General features: G+C 34.6%; 1 protein-coding gene across 4 annotated transcripts in view; it reads right to left on the bottom strand.

The window, feature by feature from the left end:
• Positions 1–392: 392 nt before the first annotated feature.
• LOC149564450 (uncharacterized) overlaps positions 393–26517 on the bottom strand; it is a 32659-nt gene continuing 6534 nt past the window's right edge. The window contains exons 3-5 of one of the 4 annotated variants that reach the window (XM_089818001.1): positions 9889–9956; positions 9309–9452; positions 393–931 (exon numbers count right to left, since the gene is read on the bottom strand). The gene's annotated coding sequence lies outside the window, so the exon portion shown is untranslated. Of the gene's footprint in view, positions 932–7933; positions 8750–9308; positions 9453–9812; positions 9957–26517 lie in introns of those variants that run through there. The other 3 variants (XM_089817997.1, XM_089817998.1, XM_089818000.1) reach the window with 3 other exon arrangements.

The raw sequence follows: 26517 nt of genomic DNA on the forward strand, positions 1-26517 counted from the left end.
TGGTCAATGGGGACATCAAGGTCATTCATTTGGATGGAAGCATTCAAATTAGGTTTCTGCAATGTTGAGGCACCCTATTATTTCTCAAGTCGCTTGTGATGGACAAAATTGTGGATTGGACTTGGGGTAAAACTATACTTGTAATTGGCTTAAATCAATCTTTGGTAAGTTCATATTGACTTCCTCAGTTTGTTTCTTAATGTACGGGCTGAAAATTAATTAAATGTGAATGAAATATATTTTACAAAAACAAAAATCTAAACATTAGTAGAAACACTGAAACTGCAGTCTTAAACCAATTCCTTGTAAACTACATTAACCAAACAAGTTAAGCTAATCTTTTATGCTAAGATCTAACACACTATCAATCATAAAACATTCACAATGCTGACTGCATAAACTGAAATCTTGTTAAAAATGAAATAACCCTTGAAATTACAGTAGTTTATGTGGACAGAATTCTGTTGACGAGACCTATTAAGTCAGACAACAGGATCTGCAGTACTAGCAATAGGATCTGTGTAATGTGTCTTGACTCACTGGAAATGTAAGTGTTTATTCCAAATATTATTTGAAGCCTGAACAGAATTTAGTAGATCAACTCAACTACTGAACATACATAAACCATACTCACATATAAAGATCATCATCGGGTAGCTGAGGAGTGGGCCTTGCTTCTGAATCGGCAGATTGAAGAAATGGTTAACAAGTTATCATGCTCAATTCAAAAGGGAACTTATATAGCATTTTGCATGAACCTGAACTAAATAGATTACACAGGTTAGAGTTGATAAAAGACATCTGAATTGGCTGAGGAAAGAATGAAGGAGCCTACAGCCATTCTTTCCAAATTATGGAACAGATATCAACTATATAATCTCTGGTAATCTTCACGAGCAGTCTTCATCTTCTTCCCTGGATCACAAGGGCCCTGTATTTTGCACATTGATTCATTGACATTATTAGTAAGTAATGGATTATTTGAATTTCCTAAGATATATTATTTCATTTAATTCATTAATTATTATAATTCTATCAAATTACTATGACAGCTTAGGGAAAACATTAGGACATAGGCTAGGATTTAAATGGTAAAACAAGACAAATGTCTTGAGTTTTGACCCACCACTTGGAATTGTGGCACAGTATCATCATTGGAATATGTTAGGGGCTGAAATTCTCTGCACAATAAAACCTCTTATTTCATATTTATATTTCATCGATTCTTTTTTAAGGAATGTGTTATAGTGGGATGGATGTTCAGGCAGTTTTGCCATTCTGATAATAGATCAACAGGTGTGATGACATTCTTCATTTTGGTCACAACAAACTTGCAATAATAGCATCAAAATCATAATTTGCAAGACAGCATTCACATTTAGCTTCTGCAATGTTGTGCCACCATATTATTTGAATTTCTTGAGTATTTGAGCTTACAATAATAGCACACTGTCATCATTTAAATATCACTAGAGGCATCTAAAAGTCCATACACAATTTAAAATTAACAAACAGAAATATAGCATAGTGGCAATTGGAAAATCACAATTCAAAAACAATCAGATAACACATGTAGGTATCCTGGGAAAAATCTTGCTCTCCGAGGGAAACAACCCAGTCCAAAAAATCGATGATGCCTTTACTCAGATTAATGCCAAATACGAAAAAGGAAAAAACTCCTTATTGAATTCACAGCTAAACAGTCAATAAGATTTGAGTTCGCTTAGAAACAAAGATTAACTATACTTGTCTGCAAATGATCATACACTGATCATGTCCACAAACTACTACAGACGATTATTTTGAAGAATCACAATACACTTATATCCAATAACCACCAATGAAGTATAACACAGTTACATATGATAGCTCGATTCACACAAAGCATATAAAAGAATGATTGCAGAACTTCAATATCCAGACATCCCTTCTCTGAGAATAATCTCTGCAAAAAATGATAACTACAAAACAGGGGCATAACCAGAAGACATACTAACAAGAGAATGAACGAATGCAAATGCATCCAGAAGAAACGCTGCATAGAGTTACTTTGGCATTATGAACATACACACCAGCTTGGGATACACAAAAGCACAACATTAAGAGTGTCAACAACAGCAAACAATAGATATTTCATTCATGTCATCAGTGATGCAATATAATAAACGCTCTCCAAATAGGCAAGACTCTCCAAATAGATGCCATGTCATCAAGAACTGCCAGCAAGCATTTGATGCCACAGAGCATACGATGCCAGATATGAAATGCACAATCATATTCAGGGAAAACACATAAGTCCCCAAAGTAAATGAGATACATCCGCACAATCAAGATGCATTTAAACTAAACTTTGAGGGAAAAGGGAGAGAGAATTGCATGAAATGTAAATTGCTGAAGGGAAAAGGGGTGATGCACCAGATTGAGATGTGGTTACTATCTCTACCTATGAATGCACTACAGATCAATGAAAACCCAAATACACAACTTTCAACTCTAATCTATCTCCAAGAAATCACATGCAAGTTTGAAACTAACCAAATGCAGAAAGGAAAGATAATTTTCACTATGTAGCAATTGCCAACAGATTAAACACAACATATAAATCTAAGAAAATAGAAAGAAAACATTTACTACAGGGCACATAAATGCACTAGACAGCAAAATGGCAAGAAAAGGTAAGGAATGGAGATTTCATTAATGGAAGGCAAAAAGAACGCATTTACAGAGTATAAGACAACTGCAAAATGCAAACAGAGAAGAACCCATAAAAATATTTACAAACTTTCCTTTTTAAATAGTTCAAGCATAACTCAAATGAAACTTTTAGTTCAAACCTCAACCACGGTGGAGTTAAGTTGCAGCGGTGAGCAATAAAGAAATCAGAAGGAAATCTGATCATTGAGACAACTTGCTCAAATGAAGTGAAAGGAAGGAACCCAAAATGAATGCACCCAGCACATAGAAGATCAAATCTGAAGAATCAGATTGTTTCAAGCAATAAGCAAACACGGAGATACATTGGCATTGTCATTACAAGGCCTAAAAAGTCACTCAACATTAAAGAAACAGTCCTTGTAACGTATCATGGCTGTAAGAAGTCAAATCGCGCCGCTGTCAAAAAATGCAGGAAAGGATAACCTGCAATGTTAACCCACCCGCGTACACCTGTAGAGTTGACCCACATGGAAAAGATCATATCTGCCCCAAAATTGGTGGACCATCAATATAGATCTTTCCATTTGGAATGGACAGCCCAAATGCTGCAAAAATCTCCCAATGAATGATTAAAACACAATCGTTGATGAAGAAACCTTTTAATTTGATGATCGACACATTTCCTGATGAATGGTGGAAGAAGTAGAAGCAACAAACACTTTCGCTATTTCGTGGGCTGCCCAAAATGACCTTTGCGAAATAGCGCAATGGGATAACATGAAACTTGACAAAAGAATAGACTGAGCTACTTGGCCAAAGAACAAACTGAGCTAGTAACCGAGCTACTTGGGAGAAGAACAAGACTGAACCACTCGGCCAAAGAACACCATGAAAAGTTAACCACCAACTGACGTGTTAACCCACCAAAGAATCCAGTCCATTGAAGATCTCTCAGATCAGTTATCGGTATTAGGCTGAATGGGAGCAAAAATAGCCAACAGCCCCCAACCCACATTAATGAAAACGCAATAGCCACAGATGTTGTCCAGGCTCAATTTTGTCATTTTGTGATGAAAATCATAGCTGATCTTCTCAAAGCCCTTGTTCACAATAATACATGATCTATTGGCATTTCCCTAGTGGCGTTTGAGGATCTTCAAATTGTGAACTGCTGCATCTTCCAGCAAGGGAACCCTTAAGCATGTGGTCAACCACCATTAAACAACAACCATCCCCCTTAAAGGTGGGCTTATTAATTTTAATTTTTTTGACTAAGCCAATATTAAATAGAAATAATTTCTGGTAGCAGAACCAGTAATTGTAATGGGAAGGGAGTTCATTTAAACAAACTAAAAGCAACTAGAATCTCTTAAAAAGTATATATAATGAGATGCATTTGCAATGAAAATCCTCCTTTTTATTCTTTGGGATTTTTAGCATTCTTTCTTAGAGGAATCCTGAAGGTAGGGGCATCCTCAAACCATTTATTACATTTAAGGCATAATTGTAATTGGAGCAGTGTTTTATTTGTTTTTATTTTTCAAACGCGGGGATTCTAATTGGAGCACTGATTATTCTATTTTCCAAGCCTGGGGGATGCAGAAATGTTGGGCCAAGGTTGGATAGCAAAACAAGTTGTGTTGGAAGGGTGACAAAAGGGGGATGACTTTTAACATTACACAAAACTATAGCAACTGGAATTATAAAATGTTTTTATAATATGCTGCATTTGCAATAGCAATCCTCCTTTTAGGTTTTTAGCTGAGTTGCCCTAGTGGTGGAGAACTTGTGCTCTTGAAAAAGAGGCTACAGGTTCATATCCACAAGGTGGTAGGGTATGTACGCCTTGTTTGTAGCAGAGTAAGGTGCCTCCTGCAATATTGCTTTCACCATATGTAGACCAAAAAACATATGACTGGTGTCATGGATTATAAAAGGACCTTTCCTTTCCTAGCAATTTGGAATGCAGAGGTGCAAGGGCAAGGTTGGATGGCCAAGCTTTCCAAACAAAATTGTGTTGAGGGTGGCAAAGGGGGTTGATTTTTAACATAACATAAACTAATATCAACAGGAATTGTAAAAAGTATTAACAATATGCTACACTTGCAATAGCAATCCTCATAGTTTTTTACCATTTTTCTTTTATCATATTTTCAAATTTATGAACCACGAGCAGGATGTCCACCCCTGAAATAAGGGGAGCATCCCCAAACCAATTATTTTATTGAATCCTTCTTATAGGTTTTTAGCATTTTTTCTAGTCTCATATTTTTCTATTTATGAACCAAAGAGCAGGATGTCCACACCTGAAATAAGGGGAGCATCCCCAAACCAATTATTTTATTTAAGGAATTTATTGTTGTCAGGCAATTGTTTCTTTGAATTTCCAGGATAAGAGGAAGCAAGGTCATCAGGACAAGGTTTCAAGGATGGCAAAAAAAAAAAAAAAAAATTGAGACAGCAACACAGCATTGGTTTGGCTATTTAAAATAGCTTAAACAAACTATGAGCAACTGGAATTTTAAAAAGGAAATACAATGTGGTGCATTTGCAATGACAAACCTCCTCTTAGGCTTTTATGTGTTTTTAGCATTTTGATCTTATAGAGACATTTTTTTAATATTTAAACCAAATACCATAGGCTGTCCAGTTCCGAAAAAGAAGGCATCTCCTTCAAGTTCCTGAATCCCTGGGACAACCCTCTGAAACACCAAAATGGGAATATGTTTTTGTTATGTATTAAAATGTTTGACAACATGGAGCCCATCTTCATCTTGTACATGTCAAACTGCAGCTTGTAGTGGTTGTTATCTATTTTGGGGGTCCATTTTAATGTGGCTTGTTAGTGCCACTTATTGCTCACCCTAGTGGAACCCATATTGACATTGTAGACAACAGAGGAGATGGCATCAAAATATCATGGCTCTTTTGGAAGCCAGAAAATTAAAAGACATGGTGCTTGGCAGGCAGAGAAACCCTCTCATAAATACTTCATTGTTTTTTTCAATTACATACCTGGTTATATTGACTTGCTGTGTCTCCATTTTATGCAATGCCACAATTTCTGCCACATCAGCCTTTATATGAAGTCTAATTATTTTCAGCAGGTTGCAACGTTTGCAAAATGGAATTATCCCCTTCCTACTAGATTGCCCGTATCTTGGCCATTTGGTCAAGGTTTTCAACACCATTCATTTGTTGAATTCTGGTTTTAAAGCCCTAGATGTTGGTGCAGCTTAATTTCAATTTATGCATTGTTTAACCCTATTGACTGCCTTTCTTTTATCTATGTACTCTTTTGCAGTCTCTCTGTAATGTTCTCATTTCAGAGATCAATTTGAATGATAATAGAGCCTAAATACAAGATTAAACAAATAAATAAATAAAATGTAATTATAATCATAATAATAATCACGTTAATTAAATTAAATAAATAATAATAAACTACAAAATATTATTATCCAAATTATTATAATAAAGAAAGAAGATATTGTTAATAATATTATATAGCATATCAAGCAAGAGCCTACAACACAACAGTAAATTGTGAGCCTCTTATCTGAGAGGTCTTGGGTTCGAATCTACTCGAGCGCTTAATAAATAATAATAACTTAGTCATAACACATATTAATTATTCATGGCTTCAGCCTCTTACCAATAAAAAATAATTATTATATAGTATATCTAATAATTTAATAAATAAATAAAAACAATAAACATTATAATATAGATTATTATTAAACTATATTAATGAAATATTAAAGAAGAAACATCATTAGTGTATAAACATTTACATAGTTGTGACTACAGGTCGCAATCTTTCATAAGCAACCAAACATATAAATAAGAAAGGAGAACCCCATGAGAAGAAAGGACACAGGGAGAAAAGTAAGTGGCAGTCAGGAAGGTCAAACATACAAACAGAAGACAAGAAGTATGATTATCGACATGACTAAAGCGACGCATGTGTGATATATAATCACATTAAAGGATGAATAATGAAATAGAATCAAAAAAATAAAAGGATATAAACGGGTTGTGTTATTAAGCTTTGATAACTAAATTGAACAAATACCAGGAGGAGCAAAAAAACCCGGGAAAATAAGGGACAGAGAACAATTATTGTAAAGAAGAGAAATGCACTTTCCTGCAGCAGCAAACAGACATATGTTGGCAGAGCAAAATTGGGGATAATGGAATGCAGCTGACTGTGCACTAAGAGGATAGATATGATATTCAACAGTTATATCACAGTCAGCTCCCTCTATAATCATCAGGCATCAAGGACTACTAATTAAGGATAGAGATAGAAGGGGGGGCCACATATATTATATATATAAACTGAGTCGTTTGAGATAGAGATGCCTGGACAGGAAGTTGGTTTCAACCAAAGAGTATCAGCCAACATAGAGTATTAGATATACAGCAGCCTCATCTTCCTCTGCTCAATGACGTATGAGCTTGGGAGAATAGAAACAAATTGCTGTAAATCTTCAACCAGCGACAAAGAAGAAAAAACACAAGATAAGATATTTCTTATTGTACGCCCAAGCCTATCTAGTTGACTCAAGTAAATTCTCAGCCTTTGGAAGGGGAATCAATGATAAATTACATAATAATTGTATGAATTCGTCAGAGGTTATAGAGACATTACATGGAGTGACTCGGATACATCCAAAAACAGTAAAATATATCAAACAATAAACATTAAGCCTAGAAGGAATGATGAAAGGAAAAAGTGAAGTAGATAGACATCGATTATACAAGAACTCATTGATATCATTAATTAAACCTGTCATTATGAGGACTTACAGTTTTAATAACAAATATACTCGTTATGCTTTATGAGACCCAATTTCCAAGAGACGTGTCCTTTCATTATTCAAGAATAGCATCCCTTCCTATAGCAAAATATATAAGGTCAAATCTATTTCATTCAAATGGGGATAACCTGGGGGAAACCTTGTTTTAGATCTGCTCATATGAGTAAGTACCTATTTGGCATAAATGGGTTAAAAGAACATAATGACAAACAAAGTACAACACATCAGCACTTCATACAACCATGAGGCAATTGAATTCTGTAATTTAAACTTAGGAACTGGCAGTAACTTCTTAACCATTGGGAATTTTATCTTTTAAAGATATTGAGATCAGCATTCTATTCAGGAAATCTGAATAAGACCAACATTATAACATTTGTCATTACCAAATTGGATAACGTATATAACATCCAGATCAGGGTATCGCAATAAAATGATACCATTTGCATACACGCTGAGAAAATATCAGTGATGATAAATATAATTCTTTGAAATTGCATTATACAAAAGTCCTGTACCTTATTTGGGGTCATCACATACATCAGTAATTCATTACATATATTGGATCAGAACTTTGGCCTTCATGCAAGGTTCATATATATTGACGAGTTTAGATAAATATATTAAATTGAGGTCAGATCATTAAAATGCAATAATTTATCTCCATTAAAAGACATTAACACTCTCTAAAACCAATTTGAATAATAAGATTTAATAGAAAGAAGTCTTTGGCAATTGAAGTTGTATAAACATCGCACCAAATGATAAGTAATTACAGTACAGGACATTACACTATCACATGATCTGCTTCATTTCCATCCAATTAAGCTTCTTTGTCAGGTAGCTGGAATATCTTTACCTCCAACTTCCACCAAATTTATAACCTGAATTGCACAAGAGATAAACTGAAATATTGATGTCATATCAGTAATTTTTGTCATGTGGCTCCTTTTGCATTCTGAGAGAGCACAATCTTTCACAACAGTTGTATCTAGGATTTCCTTCAGCAAATACTGCATTAATTTTAGCAGTGAAACCTGCATATGTCAACTCTTTGTCAAATTTCACACAACCCAAACAGCTATCTTCTTGGTCAATTTCTCGTTGTGTGATTTAAAGAACCTAAAAACACCTTTCTCCAGTATGGGGGTACCATTCTTTTTAAGTGTATGAATTATTGCACACTTCCAGCTCATCCTATAGAAGTACCAAACAGCATTGGTCAACACATGTTTGGTATGTGTGCTGTGACCCATATTGTGATATCCCATCTGTAATAAGAATTTGACTAATAAATAAATAATTATGTAGTAATTGAATACAGCAATCATGTATATGTTGATCATTAAATATGTAATAATTATTAATAAATAATTAAATAAATAAATATATCAGTTGATGAATATATTAATCATTATAATATATCCAAGAAACTGAAAACATAATATAAGTGTCGCCAGCAATCATCAATTCCCTGAGTAATCAATCAAATTATGGGCAGTCATTCGACTCATGGCAATGCACAGTGAAAAGACAGTCAATCGCCTTTGGACTAAAGATGATTAGTCTAACACTAAATTAATTGTCATGTTTAAGTATGAATGAGCAAGGCCAAGAGAAGTGCATGTGCATCGTTTCATCTACAGTAAATGATATATTTACGAGAGTACGCTCATCCAACTGAGGATATTGATCAGCACTGAATTTAATTATAGCAGCAAGACCAGATAACTGTGAATGCAGAAAAGCAGTAAATCTATAACCTTTATAAAAACAATTTCTTTTAGAAATAAAATTATAACAGAGCATTAAAGGCTTAAGAAACCTTACATAGCACACAAGCACGTGGGGAATTTGGGAGAACAAAATTCCAGACTGCAAAGCTACATTTCCCTCTCATCACCATTACACCCTTAAGCAAATGACTTGTGAAGCAAAATATTGATCTACTCTTCGCATATGAAGCCCATCCCACTGCATTATGATATCAAATATATAATAGTCAGAAAAACCTGAAAGCAAAGGTTTGCTGAAATATGAGCTCAAAAGGTAAATTGTATGATTATATAATATATCATTTTCAAGATGTACAGGAAATCCTGGCTTAGCATATACATTTTTGCATTAAATTCACTTCCACAAGATCCCAATCATAAATGAGCCAGAGCAATGCACGGCAATATAAATTAAACATATAGCATATTGAGAACAATCAATTCTAATTGCAAAACAAGATAATTGATTTCAGAAATGCACTGTGTAACATTCTTTTGAAGCTTCATTTATGAAAACAGTAAACAATGGATCATACATGGCTCATGAGACCTCACATACCACATAAGCATGGGTGAAGTTTGCAAAACTAAGATTCACAACCACGATAACTGTTTTCGCTTTCATCATTACACACCTGAGCAAGTGATTCATGAAACAGAGTATTGGAAGGCTTTTGGCTTTTGAAGTCCATCCTGTTGCATTCTGAGTTTAAACACACAGCAATCAGTAAAACCTGGAACGAAAGGTTTGCTGCAATATGAACTCAAAAAGTAAATTGTAGAGCTACATTACTATCATAATGTACAAGAATTATTATAATATAATAAATAGATTTTCAAGCTAGGTTGAATTCTGTTCAAAATTTATATCTTATGTATATCATTTTATAAAATAAATCACCTGTGTAGGATTCTGTCATTTTCAACATTGACTCTCATTTAATGCACTAGAGAACAAAACAAAAAAAATGAATTAAAATTTAAAATGCAAAGATTGCAACAAATTCACACTTTACTAATGTAGGGAACAAATTTCCAATAATTGTCCGGTACTTGAAAGTTGAAATGTAAAAAACAAACATAGTTATCTAATGTCCCTCATGCTCCACTTAAGTCTCATGTCACTAATACATTTGAAATCGAGTTTTTGTGGCTTCTCAATCTTGTATGACCTCAGCTGATGCTAAAAAATAATACATCTTAGTCCATTCTTTTCTTGTCACCATGTATAGCCTGAAAGAACAGAAAAACCTTCTGTAATTGCAGCATCTAAGATTCACCACTTAATACTACTGCCTAGCCTCCAATTCTTCAGAATCATATGCCTTCACCAGGAATTTACATAAACAAAATGCCACAAGTTGTTGGATTATTAATGGGGCAGAGTTTGATAATATTTCATCTTAACTGATATAGTGTGAAACAATCACAGATCCTTGAAAAAATTAGTCCATGGTACATAAATTTCTTTGCTTATGTTGTATCCAGTCGTTTCATTTTCCATATAGATCTATTTGTTTTCTATATAGAAAAAGTCAAAGACTGCATCCATTTTGGTGGCATCAACTACTTGCAGCTTTGGAGGTAGCTATATAAAAGTACATGCCAATTGAGGTTGAGACTATTAATAATCCAATGGCCGTCCTTCCAATCAGTTCCATTTTAAATTTCTGATATCTGCAAATAATAATAAGATCCTTCCAGAAGCTATAGTTTTAGTTAAGGCTTCAATCTTATATTGTCCACGATCCAGTGCAACTGTCACCCTCAAATTGTCCACATCCTAGTGGATTCTATCAGAGGACTGCACTTTCAAGAAGTGAACAAATCTTAAAAAGCAAAGAACAGATAGCCCTTGCAAGCCTAAGTTCTATCCAATGGTTCATTGGCATGCTAAAATAACCTTCATTAGCGCAATGAATTTTATACAATGATCTTTACAATCAATACATCCAACATTGCAATCATAGGAGTTTGACCACTGAAACTGAATGTGGATGTCCACCTACACCACATTACTAGTGATTCATAAAACTGTTATACTTTTGCGTTATTTATCCAAGATCTGTCACCACAAAGCATTGCAAAACAATGCAGTTACACCAACCTTAAAGCTTGCAATTAATATTCTCCAATAAAGCATACGAGTTAGGCATTGGATGTTTTCTGTCTTCTACTTTTACCCATAACTAACATTTTTCCTGATGATTCAAAATGGACATATTTGAGAAACCATACTGATATGTGCCATAGTGTTTTTTCATAATTACCTTCTGGATCTAATCCTTTTCATTTACCATTATATTATTTGCTCAATGCATACATAAATAAACAACACACATAAATTCTTCAATCTGGACAAATTATGGTGCAAGTCCACAGATAATATTTGATAATGAATACTGACCTCAGCTGTGACTTTATGAGCAGGAAAAGGCTAAAATCAGAACTGCAGAAGGGATGTTAGAATGTTTTCGCTTTCATCATTACACACCTGAGCAAGTGATTCATGAAACAGAGTATTGGTAAAACAGAGTATTGATAAGTTAGAAGATAGGTAAAACACGACAAATGGCGAGGGGTCCAGTTAAAAAAGTGATAAAACTACTTCTGTATGCCAATGACCTCATTTTAGTTGCCAAAACAGCTAATGGGCTGAGAGAACGCTTGAAGGCATTGGAAACCTATTGTCATGAAGTGGGAATGCAAGTGACCACTAGTAAGACCAACGTGATCATCTTGTCATTGAAAAGAAACAGGAAGACTCCAAGCACATTTCTTTTTTAAGGAAATCCTTTGGAGATTGTGAATGAGTACAAATATCTGGGGATTGATTTTCAAAACAAACTTCATTGGGATAAAAGCCGGAAAGTGCCATACTCTCTACAAAATAAATGCAGGGATAAAAGGCTAAAAGCTAGAAAGTGTTATACTCTCTACAAAATAAATGTAGGAACGCTGAGCAGTGGGATTGGAAGACCAGGAAAATGTTATTCAGTCTGTTAGTTACATGGACACTGGTGATCCTTAACGGATGTGAAATTTGGGGCAGCAGCGTGTTAGATATAAATCTAGTGACAGAGGGAGAAAGAGCACGTGGATGAAGCAAAATGATAAGTAGATGAGAAAATGGGATGTTAACATTCAAGACTGCCCGGTTAGCAATGAAGAAATAAAGAAGTTTGTAGAAGAAAATTTAGGAGTATCATATGGTCAAAGCAAAATGGATGTATTAAATACTATCTTGAAGAATTGAGCACTACTGCTGATCATGAGGAAAAAGCATATATAGGAGCAAATATTAAATGGAAAGCAAAAATGCATAAAGCCCAACTTAGAACTAGCTCTCACCATTTGAGGTACAAAACAGGTAGGTGGCTGATACAAAAAAAGGGTGGAAAAACAGGACATGCCTATTTTGCAATATGGAGCTGGTTGGGACTGAACAATATTTTATCATGGAATGCCTGACTTACAACATCAGATTTGGTTATGTGGATATTTCAGAGGCAGGCAGCTTTAACTACCTTTTTGAAGAAAAACAGTTAGGCAGAACTGCAAACAGGATGATCAAAATTCATCGTCGGAGAGCAGATGTAAACAAGAGGTTACAACTGGTTTAAGTTTCTTGACACCCTCTCCTAGGGGTGTGTGCTAGTTTGTGGGTTCCATAGGTTGCTTATGCCTCATGGATGCTAATGAAATCATTCATTCATTCTGCATGCATTTGCCCAGAATTACTTGAAAAGTCACTTGAATTTTCTATCCCAATTAATTATTGATAGAATGGGAGTTACCCCAACTGGCGGCAATTTGCCAAAAAAATATCACAAACACTGAATTCAATTGGATTCAAAAGTCAAACAAGTAGTAGTTTAAAACTTCAAAACAATTCTGACAAAATGTGGCCCGAACTAGACAAATCCATCTGATCTGAAAAAAATCCAGACCAAAACGGATTTGTTAAAAATGCTAAATGTTATTCCTTTTAGTGTAATATTGGTTCAATCCATCTCCTTATTTCCACTCATGGCATCTGGTTTTCAAATACTTGTCAGATTTGTGTGAATATTATTCTTGTCCGATCTGCATGTACTCTTCCTTTATGCTCAATTTCTGAGCCAAACATTCTACATCCAAATACTCATCCAAATACTAATAATCATTAACCAATATCCTTATTCATGAGAACATCCAGCATTGTCAACAATCGTGCTTGAATCAACCAAATATTATAATGTTGATACATTAAGTTATTTGGTAAAATGAACTGTAAGAATTAATGGAAATCAAACGTCAAAGATGTTAAAGTTAAGCCCAGAAATATAGATAAACAGCAGTAAACAAAAGTAGAGAAAAAAGGCACAAAAAATTATCTTGGGAAAACCCTTCAACTTGAAGGGAAACCCCAGCCACACCAGAAAAAATCTCTTTTATTTATAATAAAATCTTCAAGTACAATGCTTTCCACTTGATACCATATCACGTTACACTAACCAATCACACATGTAAATTGAAATGAGAGACTTCAGATTACACCTGAAGGTCTCTTCAATTTCCAAATACAAGACCCTTTATGTTTCCAAATGCAGGACTTCGCATGACACGTATTTTTTCAGATGACATTGTCTCAAATATTATCATAAATATCTTTTCCAATTGATGACACAATATAAGGTATTTTCTCAATAAAAAAATGAAAGATAAAAATCTCTATCGCAGCACAGCAACAATCTTCAACTCTCTCTCTTTGAAAGAGAGAGATTTTTAGTATGGCAGACACACATAGTTGCAACAAAAAATGTCAATGATAAATTCTCATCACATGGATTCTCATCAAAACATGTTATTTCAACATAACATATTTCACCATTGTGGTGATCAAAGTTGTATTTGCTGAGAGAGTCTCTGTTGAGAGAGAATCTTAACCATCCTTATAAATGTTGTTAATAAGTTCTTTGTGAGAGAAGTTTGAAGTGAAATCCCTCATTCCACCCTCTGCAAGAGAATATGGTAGACCAACCTCTGCAAGTAGGAATGGTGGAAATGTATTCTTCTCTGGGAGAAATCTGAAGTGAAATCCCTCATTCCACCCTTTGCAAGTAGGTATGGCAAACCACCCTCTACACATAGACATGGTGGAAGTCATGTTCTCTTGGAGAAAAATGCATTTCAACCATGCCTACACGTAGAGGGTGGTCCACCATACCTCTTCGTAGAGGGAGGAATGAGAGATTTCACCTCAAACTTCTCTCGGAGAGGAATACATTTCCACCATGCCTACTCATAAAGGGTGGTCCACCATACCTACTTGCAAAGGATGGAACAAACGATTTCACCTTAAGACTTTTCCTAGAGAAGGATACATTTCCACCATGCCTACTCCCAAAGGTTGGTCTACCATATCTGCTTGCAGAGGGTGGAATGAGGGATTTCACTTCGAACTTCTCTCATAAAGAACTTATTAACATGTCTAAGGATGTCTAAGATTCTCTCTCAACAGAGACTCTCTCTCAGTGGGGACAACTTTGATCACCACCACAATAGTTGATTCCAATTTGACCAAACAAGGAGCTTTAGCAATTACATTGCCACATAAGCTTGCAAAAAATTAGACATCTCTCTCTGTAACATTACCTCCCTCTAAATTATAAAAAGAAAAAAAGAAAAAAAGCTGCCTCTGAATATCATTTCTTGTATCATCAATTCAGTCCCATGACTACATGCAACATACTCATGTTCACGAATCTCTTGTTGATGCATCTCGCACGAAGAGAGATCAACCTATCATAAATATCAAAACACTATTTATAATCAATATTCAGGAGATGTAATCATAGAATACTTATCTCTCTGTAGGAATTCCAGCATCGAAAAAATCAGCACCAACATTGAGATTGGGAACTTTTTTGCGGGGAGAGAAAAAGATAATGTTTTTTTGTGCTCTGTGTGATCCTTTCTATTTTGTATTATGTATATTATCATGCATAATCTATTTGTGGTGGTTGTGTCGGATTTTTGGTGGTAAGATTTATCTATGTTGATGCCATGAGCATTGCATTGGCTGTACAGGCAAAAAATAGAATCTCTTCCGTGTGTAAAATTGTGTGCATGTTGAGATTAGACAACAAAGAGATGAATGTTCTATGATTATGTCTCTTGAATATTGATTATAAATAGTGTTTCAATAGTTATGATAGGTTGATCTCTCTCAATTGCAAGATGCATCAATGAGATGATAAGAGATTCATGAACATAAGAATGTTGTATGTAGTAATGGGATGAAATTGATGATGCAAGAAATCATATTGAGAGGCAATTTTTTTAATTCAAGGAAGGTTATGTGACAGAGGGAGATGTCTACTTCTTTGCAAGCTTATGTGGCATTATAATTGCTAAAGTTCCATTGATGGAGTCAGCTATTATTGTGGTAATCAAAGTTGTCCCTATAGAGGGAGTCTCTAATGAGAGAGGATCTTAGTCATCCTTATACATGTTGTTAATAAGTTTTTTTTTTAGAGAAGTTCGCTCATTCCACCCTCTACGAGTAGGCATGGTGGAAATCTATTCTTCTCTCGGAGAAGCCTAAGGTGAAATCCCCCATTCCATCCTCTAAAAGTAGGTATGGTGGACCACACTCTACGAGTAGGCACTAGAAATGCATTCTTCTCCGCGAGAAGTTTGAGGTGAAATCCCCTATTCCACCCTATGCGAGTAGGTATGGTTGGACCACCCTCTGCGAGTAGACACGATGGAAGTCATGTGTGTTCACCATATAAGCACATTAAATTAAACTCATGGAATCACACACATGACTTCCAACATGCTTACTCGCAGAGGGTGGAACGAAGGATTTCACCTCAGACTTCTTCTGAAGAAAAATGCATTTCCACCATGCCTACACATAGAGGGTGGAACGAGGAATTTCACCTCAGACTTCTCTCAGAGAAGAATACATTTCCACCATGCCTATTCGCAGAGGTTGGTCCACCATACCTACTTGCAAAAGGTGGAATGAGGGATTTCACCTCAAACTTCTCTCATAAAGAAAAACTTATTAATAGCATGTATGACTAAGATTCTCTCTCAACAAAGGCTTCCTCTCAATAAAGACAACTTTGATCACCACAACAATAGTTGATTCCAATTTGACCAAACAAAGAGCTTTAGCAGTTACACTCCCAATACAAAGAATTAGACATCTCCCTTTGTCACATAAGCTCCCTCTGAATTTAAAAAACACTGCCTCTGAATATCTCTTGTATCATCAATTCAGTCCTATCACTCCATGCAGCATCCTCATGTTCATGAATCTCTCATCATCTCATTGATGCATCCTACAATGAAGAGAGATCAACCTATCATAAATATCAAAAGACTATTTATAATCAATATTCAAGAGATATAATCATAGAATACTTATATCTTTGTCTTCTGATCTCAACATGCACAAAAATATAAACATAGACGAGATTTTGTCTTTTGCCTCTACAACCAATGCAATGCTTATGGCATCAACGTAGATAAATCTTACTACCAAAAATCTGATACTACCACCACAAATAGATTATGCATGACAATATACACAATGCAAACTAAAAAAGATCACACAAAGCACAATAAAACTTATCTTTCTCTGCCCCAAATAAAGTTCTTGATCTCAATGTTGGCGCTGATTTTTCCAATGGTGGAATTAAAGGGAAAGTGAGCATACACAAACCTCATCTTGTACCTGAAATGAGGAAAGCTCTTTGTGGAAGGCAATGACCTTGGAGCAGAAGTTGTAGTAATGATCATGAACAGTGACCATGTCCTGAAAGAGATTAGACCCTAGATAGTACTCTTCTACAACTGGCTAATTACATGAAGGGTTTTATTTTTTAAATGCTGAAGATCCTCTGCTGCAACACAAGTTTCCACCATAAATACAAATTCAGGAAACCCTGCTCCTTGTATCATGTGTTGATGACTAGGGAATTTAAAAGGAGAAGAAGCAGCAACAGAGGCAAAGGATCAATTGAGATGGTACTCAACAGTGGAGTAGTTGGGGAAGAGCTTGAATGGGAGATTGTTCTTAGTGATTAAGGCATAGGAAGGGATGAAAATGAAGCTCAAAGCCTTTTGTTGACGTACTTGGAGATCCAAACAATAGCTCAAAAAAAATGTCTTTGATCTCAATTGGTCTAAGTAAAAAAATACATAAAAAGAACCAAAGAAGAAGTGACTATGAAAGCCAAATATGCGTGGTTGTTACGAAGAGAGAGGATAGAATATGCCCGACGTTGAAGGTGTTGAAGTATAGCATTAGTCGAAGTGATATACTCATTACATTGAGTATTTGTATTCATGATTTATATAATATATATATTATATAATAATATATTACATATATGGTTAATATATTAATATTACATATATGCTTGAAGGTGAGTTATACATATAGTAAACTAAAGATAATTAACTATAGGAACATGTCTCTACAAGAGACATGTCTCCTCTTCTCATATTTATATGAGATCCAAATCTGCTTTTGGAAATCATCAATCACATTGGCAATGTTACTACATTTGTAGAAACGATCCTAAAAAAACATGGTATCAGAGCAACAAGCTGCAAAATGTAAAAAATAGAATGAGGGAAGGAGATGGAAATTATCAGACATCGTCAATCATGGGCAACGAAGATCATTACAATAATATCCTTTTAGATTGATACATAGTAGAATATAAAAGATAATTGACACAGAGAGGAGTGCACAATTACATTATCTGACACAGTTTGACAAATGCAAAGGATATAGTCAATGATAACAAAATTATGCAGTAGGAGGAACCACGATGCCCATGAAGAGCAAATAATACATGGACTTTACCTAAGTTTATGAAGAAAGAGATATTGGAAATAACATATCGTTCGTACAAATGATAACAATGAACATCTGATCATTGGAGACTTCTATGCAAAGGTTGAATGATTCATGGGCAAAATGAAGGAAGTCAACTTTCGGTTTGAGAAAAACATTCATTGTCGAATAGGAAGGAATCACCAAAGTCAAAGAAGGGGGAAAGGTACAAAACACACTTGGAGGATGCTTCTGCTTGAATGAGCTCTTCGCCACGATCAATTGAATCTCTCCTTCCTCCAAAAATCAGAGGCAATACGACTCACGGAGATTGTGTCAAAGACCGTCACACATTCGATGGAATTGAAGAAAATCAAAAGGGTGCAGAGTCACTTTCTAACGGAACACGGAATGGGTTATAGTCGATCCGTGGATAATCGAAAATGCAATAGTTAAAGGAAAGAACAATCCCTGAAACAAGGCAGATCCAATCTCACACGAAAAGCTTTTCCACCAACCTTTCTTTCCACTCGGCCACCAAACTGGAGAAAGGACAACTGGAGAAGGGACTTACACGACTGCAATACAAGGGACGACTTCCTTATTGACGACAAAATCTCTAACCTAGATGATGCGATATGAATTTATGGACTAGAATTTCTACAATTATAGCTGATAAAATTAATTCAACTTCTCCAATTTCAATGCAATTAATAACTATCAGGGCTCCTGGATGAAGCCATATATGATTGTCAAAATGGATGGAATTTTTTTTACCATCTCTGATTGCAAAAGGTCATGATGACTCCCATTTCTTCCAAGCTGCAAATATTAAAACCCTTGCACACAAAAAACTCATCCATTCAAAGACAATTTTCAAATGCAAAGGAAGCCCTTTCTTCATGAAATAGAAAGTTCAGTGCAAACAATACTACAGAAGGCAAGATATATTACATGGTAAAAGAATAAAATTGGAAGGAGAACCGAAAGAGGATGAGAAAATAAAATAAAATAAAAAGTGATCCAAAAGTTGATGTCAGTGTGGATAGGAGCATGAAAAGGGAGGGAGAGCATAATAAAATCTTTGTCTAAAACCCATAGATGGGAAGTGGTGACAGAATTTAACATTAAAGAAAAAGATATCAACAAGAAGTTTGAGTTTTCCAATTCACTGTTAAGTGCCATAAGGTAAGTCAAATTAAAGATATATGAAAGTCATTTTGCAGGTACCACAAGGATTGGAAGTAAGTACAATGATTTTTTATATTATGATTTTGTTTATTTTTTATGTTATGATTTTGTTTATTTCTTTATAGGTAGATATAAGTGGAATAATACTTATTCAATATTATGACTCTTAAAATATTTGAAGTGATATTTTATAATTAATATAAAATATTATGTATGGAAAGATTGATGATCTAACTAACATGATTGTTTTCTATAATCTTTATAATGTTGATATGTAAGATAATGATCTCCATTTGATCTTCACCAACATGACTGAGATTAAGGATTCCCCAACTATAAGAATAATGTAAAAGATATAAATTAGAGGAAGTATTGATATTAGTATAAAGAGGATGATGAATCAAGAAGTATAAAAGATTGCTTGAGTATTACATTTATCTATTTATTGCACTCAACCTCTTATTTGTAATTCTATGCGTACTAAAAGAATTATTTTATTTCATCTTTTCCTCCGAGAATGTTATTGCAAGAAAAAGAGGGAGATTGAGATTAAGAGGGAAACTAGCATTTCATTAGAGGCAACCTTGAAAGAGAGGAAGCAAATAGAGGAAACATGTATTTTGAAGAGTAAAACATATACAGTCTCCTTAAATCCAAGGTAAACCCTACTACATATCAAAGTGAAAGGTAAGAAGTATTCTACAAGGAAACTACAAAGACCCTCTTGAAATTGGAAAATCAGATAGAATCAAAGCAACTATATAGAGGGAATTTTACATACACCAATGAGATGATGATATGAGGAACAATAACAATGGTGGATCATTCATGGAAGTAGAACTTTAATACATTCCTCAAGATATGAACTACATAGAACGAAATTATCTCTCATGAGAACTAAGTATCACTAACAATGTTGATGGAATGAGTGGGAGTTTTACATTGTGAAAGGAAATAATAACCAATGTTTCATTCCCATTGGTTGAAAAATGTTTATACAGAGGCATCATTTTCTTTGATACATACGGACCTTCATTGGAGCAATGTGCAAATATGTATTTATTATCCTTAGAGTATTATATTTACTTGCTTATGATAGTCTCTCTCTTATTTGTGATTCTACACATACTATAAGAGTTATTTTCCTTGATCTTTTCCTTTGTATCTGAAGTTGATCTTGCAAGAAAAGAAGAATGACACATTAGGCAGCTTATGACAATAGCTTAAAAGAAGTTGTTATCAGGCTGGACAAAGTGAGGCCCTTGAAGCAAACATCTTTGATGATTGAGATTATGAGATTCTTCTACATTAAGAGGGAGTATGACACTTCTTTTAAGGCAACGCAGGAGCTTAGAAGATTGATACTCAGAGGGAGTCTAGAAATATATGTGGGTGATTGCATGATGTGATGGGCCCACTCCTATGTATATCATGAGGAAGTGATGAATTATCACCAAAAAATCAGACAATTGATTCAAAGTGAGTTCGACAGGCATCCTTGGGTGAAAAGAATTTATGAGGAAGTAACTAAAGGACCTGACTTCCCATGATCATGTTAAAGATGTGGATCTTTGATAGATAAAACTATTACAATTAAATATATGTAGAGAGTATCTTACTTGTATAATGCAGAATGACTTTGATTTCCTTTGACAGCAAACTCAGTGATATCTATTTGATTATCTTCTTTTAGCAGCGACAGCAATATTGAAATTCTATATAATAGCAAAAGATAATATGCAAGTGATAGTGAGGAGCAATGTATATGATTATCGCTGACTGTAGGTACTTGGATGCTGTGGGAATGATACTTTCACTACAGCAGCGACTCCCTTTATATAAGTTGTGAAGGGACATGACTCTTCGAAGTCATGTCTCTATGTGGTCCCCAGGCCACGTAGAGACATGCCTCTTTGGAGGCATGTTTGTTAATACAAACAAACAAATAACTAATGCATCGTCGATGCCGATAATATGATAAGGCACGATAAGAAATCACTGCTCGATAACAAGGCAATAACATAAGTGCTGAAACACAATGAAGTTTGTTAATAACATAATCTTGTGATGTCAACAACAGGTATAATAACATGATCTCTGTGATACTGATTACAGGTATAATAACATGATCTCTGCGATGCCAATAGCAAGTATAATGATGCATGGATGTATGCATACATATATGTGTGCATAGATCCTTGTATTGTATGTGACATCAACAGTGTTCTCAGTATATTAAGTAATGCATGTTTTGCTTCTTCTGACGCTAAACATTAACACTCCCTCTTTAGCTAGGAAGAAGAAGACATCAATAGGTCAGAATCATCACATAGTCATCACAGTATGAATAGTAAAGGATCTCTACTTGTACTTAAGCAATGTCTAGAGATGCACTCATAATCTCTACTTGCACTTAAGCAATGTCTACAGATGCCCACATAATCTCTACTTGCACTTAAGCAATGTCTAGAGATGCCCACATAATCTCTACTTGCACTTAAGCAATGTCTAAAGATGCACTCATAATCTCTACTTGCACTTATGCAATGTCTAGAGATGCCCATATAATCTCTACTTGCACTTATGCAATGTCTAGAGATGCCCATATAATACACACATAGGTTTATTATTTACAAGATCGTCACCTTATAAATAATTTCCTTCAAATGAATATGTTCATGAAAGATCATCACCTTTCATTACATATTAAATGCTACTAAATAATCAATAGAAGCATAAACTCAAAATGAAATATATTTTATTTCAAATTTTTATCATTACAATTAATCATACCAAGTTTTTCTCTGAAGTATTTCAATTTCACTTTAGCAAGAGGCTTGGTAAGGATATGAGTTGTTTGTTCATCTATACATATGTATTCTAGACGAATAACTCCTCGATTCATCATATCTCTGATATAATGAAATGGAATCTCAATATGTTTGGAGCGATTATGAAAAACTGGATTAAAAGAGAGCTTAATACAGCTTTGATTATCACAATAAATCACAATGGGCTTCAAATGTCCTTTGAAGAGATCTGATAGCAACTTTCATAGCCATACTGCTTCTCTAGCACTCAAGGAAGATGCAATGTACTCTGCTTTGGTGGAACTTAGAGCTACTGAAGTTTGTTTCCGACTAAACCAAGAAATCATGCCTGATCCAAGGCTGAAACAATATCCTGAAGTACTCTTCCTCTCAATGGAGCTTCCGGCCCAATCAAAATCTGAATATCCATGAAGTTCAAGGTTGACTCTGTCATATTTGATTCCCATTCCAATTGTTCCCTTTAAATATCTCAAAATATATTTTGCTGCATGTAAATGTATTTTCTTTGGAGCACACATAAACTGACTTAGTGTGTGAGTTGCATAGCATATATCAAGACGAGTATTGACCAAATACATCAAGGATCCAATGATTTATCTATAGTAAGTAGGGTCTGCATCCTCAGATTTGTTCATCTCATCTTTTAGTTTGTGCAAATTTATTTTCATAGGAGTAGCAGCCGGTTTACATTCCATCATTCCAAATTTGGTTAAGATATCTATTGTATATTTTCCCTGATTTAGTATAATACAGTTATCCAGCTGCTAAATTTCTAACCCCAAAAAATATTGAAGTAACCCCAAGTCCTTCATTTCAAATTCAGTAGAGAGATCTTGCTTACATTTCTCTATAAGATGTTCCTCACTTGTAATTAACAAATCATCAACATATAATACAAAGATAACCATATTATTACCTTTAGATTTGAAGTATAGATTTGGATCAGCTTCATTTTTGGCATATCTCAATTTCAGTAGGTGATTATCTATTCTTTCATACCAAGCTCTGGGAGCCTATTTAAGACCATAAAATGCTTTCTTCAATTTACAAACACGAGTCTTGCAATCAAAACTATTAAATCCTTTTGGTCTTTCAACATAAACTTCTTTTTCAATCTTTCCATTGAGAAACGTTGTTTTGACATCCATTTGATGTACTTTCCATCCTTTAGATGCAACAATAGCTAGAATTGTTCTGATTGAAGTATACCTGGCGACAGGTGCAAAAGTCTCATCATAATCAATACCTTCCTTTTGTGAGAAACCTCGAGCTACAAATCTTGCCTTGTATTTTTCGATACTGCCATCTGCAACATGTTTAATCTTGAACAACCATTTGGAGGAAACAACTGATTTGTTTTTGGGTCTTGGTACAATGTCTCATACATCATTTTTCAAGATAGAGTTATATTCCTCAATCATAGCTTCCTTCCAGGATTGATATGAAAGTGCTTATTTAACATTGGTGGGTTCAGATTTTATGAGTTCAGATAGCAGTGCAACATAACAAGATTGATTCTTAGTTCTTTTACTTTCCTGAATTACATCATCTGGTTCAACTTGATTTTCAGCTAACATTTTCCTGGCTCAAAGAGGTCTCTTCTTATAGGTATGGTTCTTTTTTGATTCGTATGATTTGACATGGAAGAGATGTTAGAATTATCCTCCCTCTCAATTTCTGTAGTTTGATCTTCTTCTGAAATGGATTCATCACTATTACTAGAAATTTTGAAGGCAGTTTCTTCTTCAAATATAACATCTCTGCTAATCTCAATTGTTCTTTGTCCAGGAATGTAGATCCTGTACCCTTTTGAAGTTTCACTATAACCAATGAATATTCCCTTTCTCCCGGAAGGCTCCAATTTGGTTCTCTTTTCTTTTGGAATATGAATATAGATCGGACATCTGAATATTCTTAGGTGATTTAAATCTGGTTTAACACCGGTAAATACTTCTTCTAGAGTGGTGTTTTCTAATATGGAGTGAGGACAACGATTTTGAATGTAGACAGCAATATTGGATGCTTCAGCCCAAAAGGAGTAATGAAGATTTTGATCATGTAACATGGCCCTGGCTGACTCAACAATAGTTCTATTTTTTCTTTCAGCTATTCCATTCTGTTGAGGATTATAAGGTATAGAACACTCCCTCTTAATCCCAACAGAAATACAGAAGTTTTTAAAGATATCAAATGTGAACTCACCTCCATTGTTAGACCTTAGGGTTTTGATTTTTTGTCCTGATTGATTTTCAACTAAGGCTTTAAATTCTTTAAACTTGGATAAGACCTCAGATGACTCCTTTTGTTTTTGAAAATAAATCCATGTTCTCCTAGAGTAGTCATCAATGAAAATTACATAGAATTGACATCCATTAAGGGAGGAAACTAACATAGGACTACAAAGATCTGTATGAATCAATTCAAGTGTGTTTTTAGATTTATGAACACTATTTGGAAAGGAGTGTTTAGTATTTTTACCTAAAGCATACCCTTTACAAATACTTGAATGATCTAATTTTAGATTTGATAGCCCTTTTACAATTTTACTTATAGATGATAAGGCTCGAAAGTTAAGGTGACCTAGCCTTCTATGCCAGATTTCAATGGAATTTGACTTATCGTTACTAAGAGTTAAGTTTAACTTTGGATTTTGATAATTACAAAGCTTATAAAGACTTCCATCCCTAACCCCAATAGAGATGGTTTTCTTAATAGATGAGTTCTTAGTCCAAGATAGAACTTTATCTCCTTGAAATGCAATTTTGTACCCTTGATCAGCAAGTCCGGAGATGGAGACAAGATTTCTTTTAATCCCTAGCACATACAGGACATTCTTGAGTTTGAAGAGTGATTTCAAAATTCAGTTGAATGGAACAAGTACCAATTCCTTTAATATAGTGAGAGGAATTGTCTCCAATAGTTACTTCTTCTAATTCATGATTTGAGAGGGTTTCAAACTTATCCTTAAATCTGGTGATATGACGAGAAGCTCCATTGTCTATGATCCAGGTGTTGTGGTTAGTGCTTAACTCACTTGAGAGAGCTACTATAAATGCATAACTTTCTTTATCTATTTTCTCATTATTTTCTTCTTTAACTTCTGCTAAAGCTGCTTGAATTTTCTATTTTTCAGGACACACATAGTAGGAATGACCAAGCTTATCACATTTAAAGCATCTTACTTTGGACCAATCACGTTGTTTGTGAGATTTGTGATTTTTGTTGTTGTCCTTCTTATTATGCTTGAACTTTCTTTTCTTATTTGATTTGGAATACAATGCTTGGATGTCACCATCTTGATTCGAAATAAGACCTCTAGAGGCTAATCTGGACTCCTCTTGAGTACATTCATTCTTTAGTTGATCAAATTTTGGAAGTCCAGAGCGTGAGCTTAAACCTCGTATGAAGGTTTCACATGATAGAGGAAGACCTCTAAGAGCAATCATGCTTAGTTCCTTATCATCCATTTGACTTTGCATAGAAGCAAGCTGATCCTTTAACTTAGTAATTCTAAAGGAAGTAAGAGGTAATGGACTCTCCATTTTTCATTTTTATGTAAAGTAGATCTTGTTTCAGAGTTAGCAATCTACTTGTATTATTAATTTCAAATGTATTTTGAATAGTGGAGAACATATCAAATGCAGTTTTAAGATTGACTATGGAAGGAAGTATATGATCCTTTACTGAATCTATGATTATTTTCATTACCTTATTATTATGCCTTTTCCATGTTGCTTTCTCAAATTCATTTTCAGGCATGGGTAAATTTGTTTCAATGTGATTTTCTAATTCCATCTCTCTTAGAATTATTAATAGCCTGGTTTTCCAAGATGAAAAATTAGATGCTCCATCTAGTCTATCTTCAATTCTTACGTGATTCACCATTTTAAAGCTTAACAAAAAATTTTCTTTCCTTTAACTTTGTCTCAAATTTAGAATTAATATTTTGTAATAGTTTTCTTATCAGTACTGCCCTGATACCATGTTAAAGATGTGGATCTCTAATAGATAAAACTATTACAATTAAATGTATGCAGAGAGTATCTTACTTGTATAATGCAGAATGACTTTGATTTCCTTTGGCAGCAAACTCAATGATATCTGTTTGATTATCTTCTTTTAGCAGTGACAGTAATATTGAAATTCTATATAATAGTAACAGATAATATGCAAGTGATAGTGAGGAGCAATGTATATGATTATCGCTGACTGTAGGTACTTGGATGCTGTGGGAATGATACTTTCCCTACAACAGTGACTCCCTTTATATAAGTTGTGAAGGGACATGACTCCGAAGAGTCATGTCTATGCCTCTTCGGAGGCATGTTTGTTAATACAAACAAACAAATAACTAATGTATCGTCGGTGCCGATAATATGATAAGGCATGATAAGAAATCA

Source organism: Cupressus sempervirens, chromosome 3, assembly GCF_028749045.1.
Source record: "Cupressus sempervirens isolate cs-2001-9-10 chromosome 3, ASM2874904v1, whole genome shotgun sequence".
Lineage (NCBI taxonomy): Eukaryota > Viridiplantae > Streptophyta > Pinopsida > Cupressales > Cupressaceae > Cupressus > Cupressus sempervirens.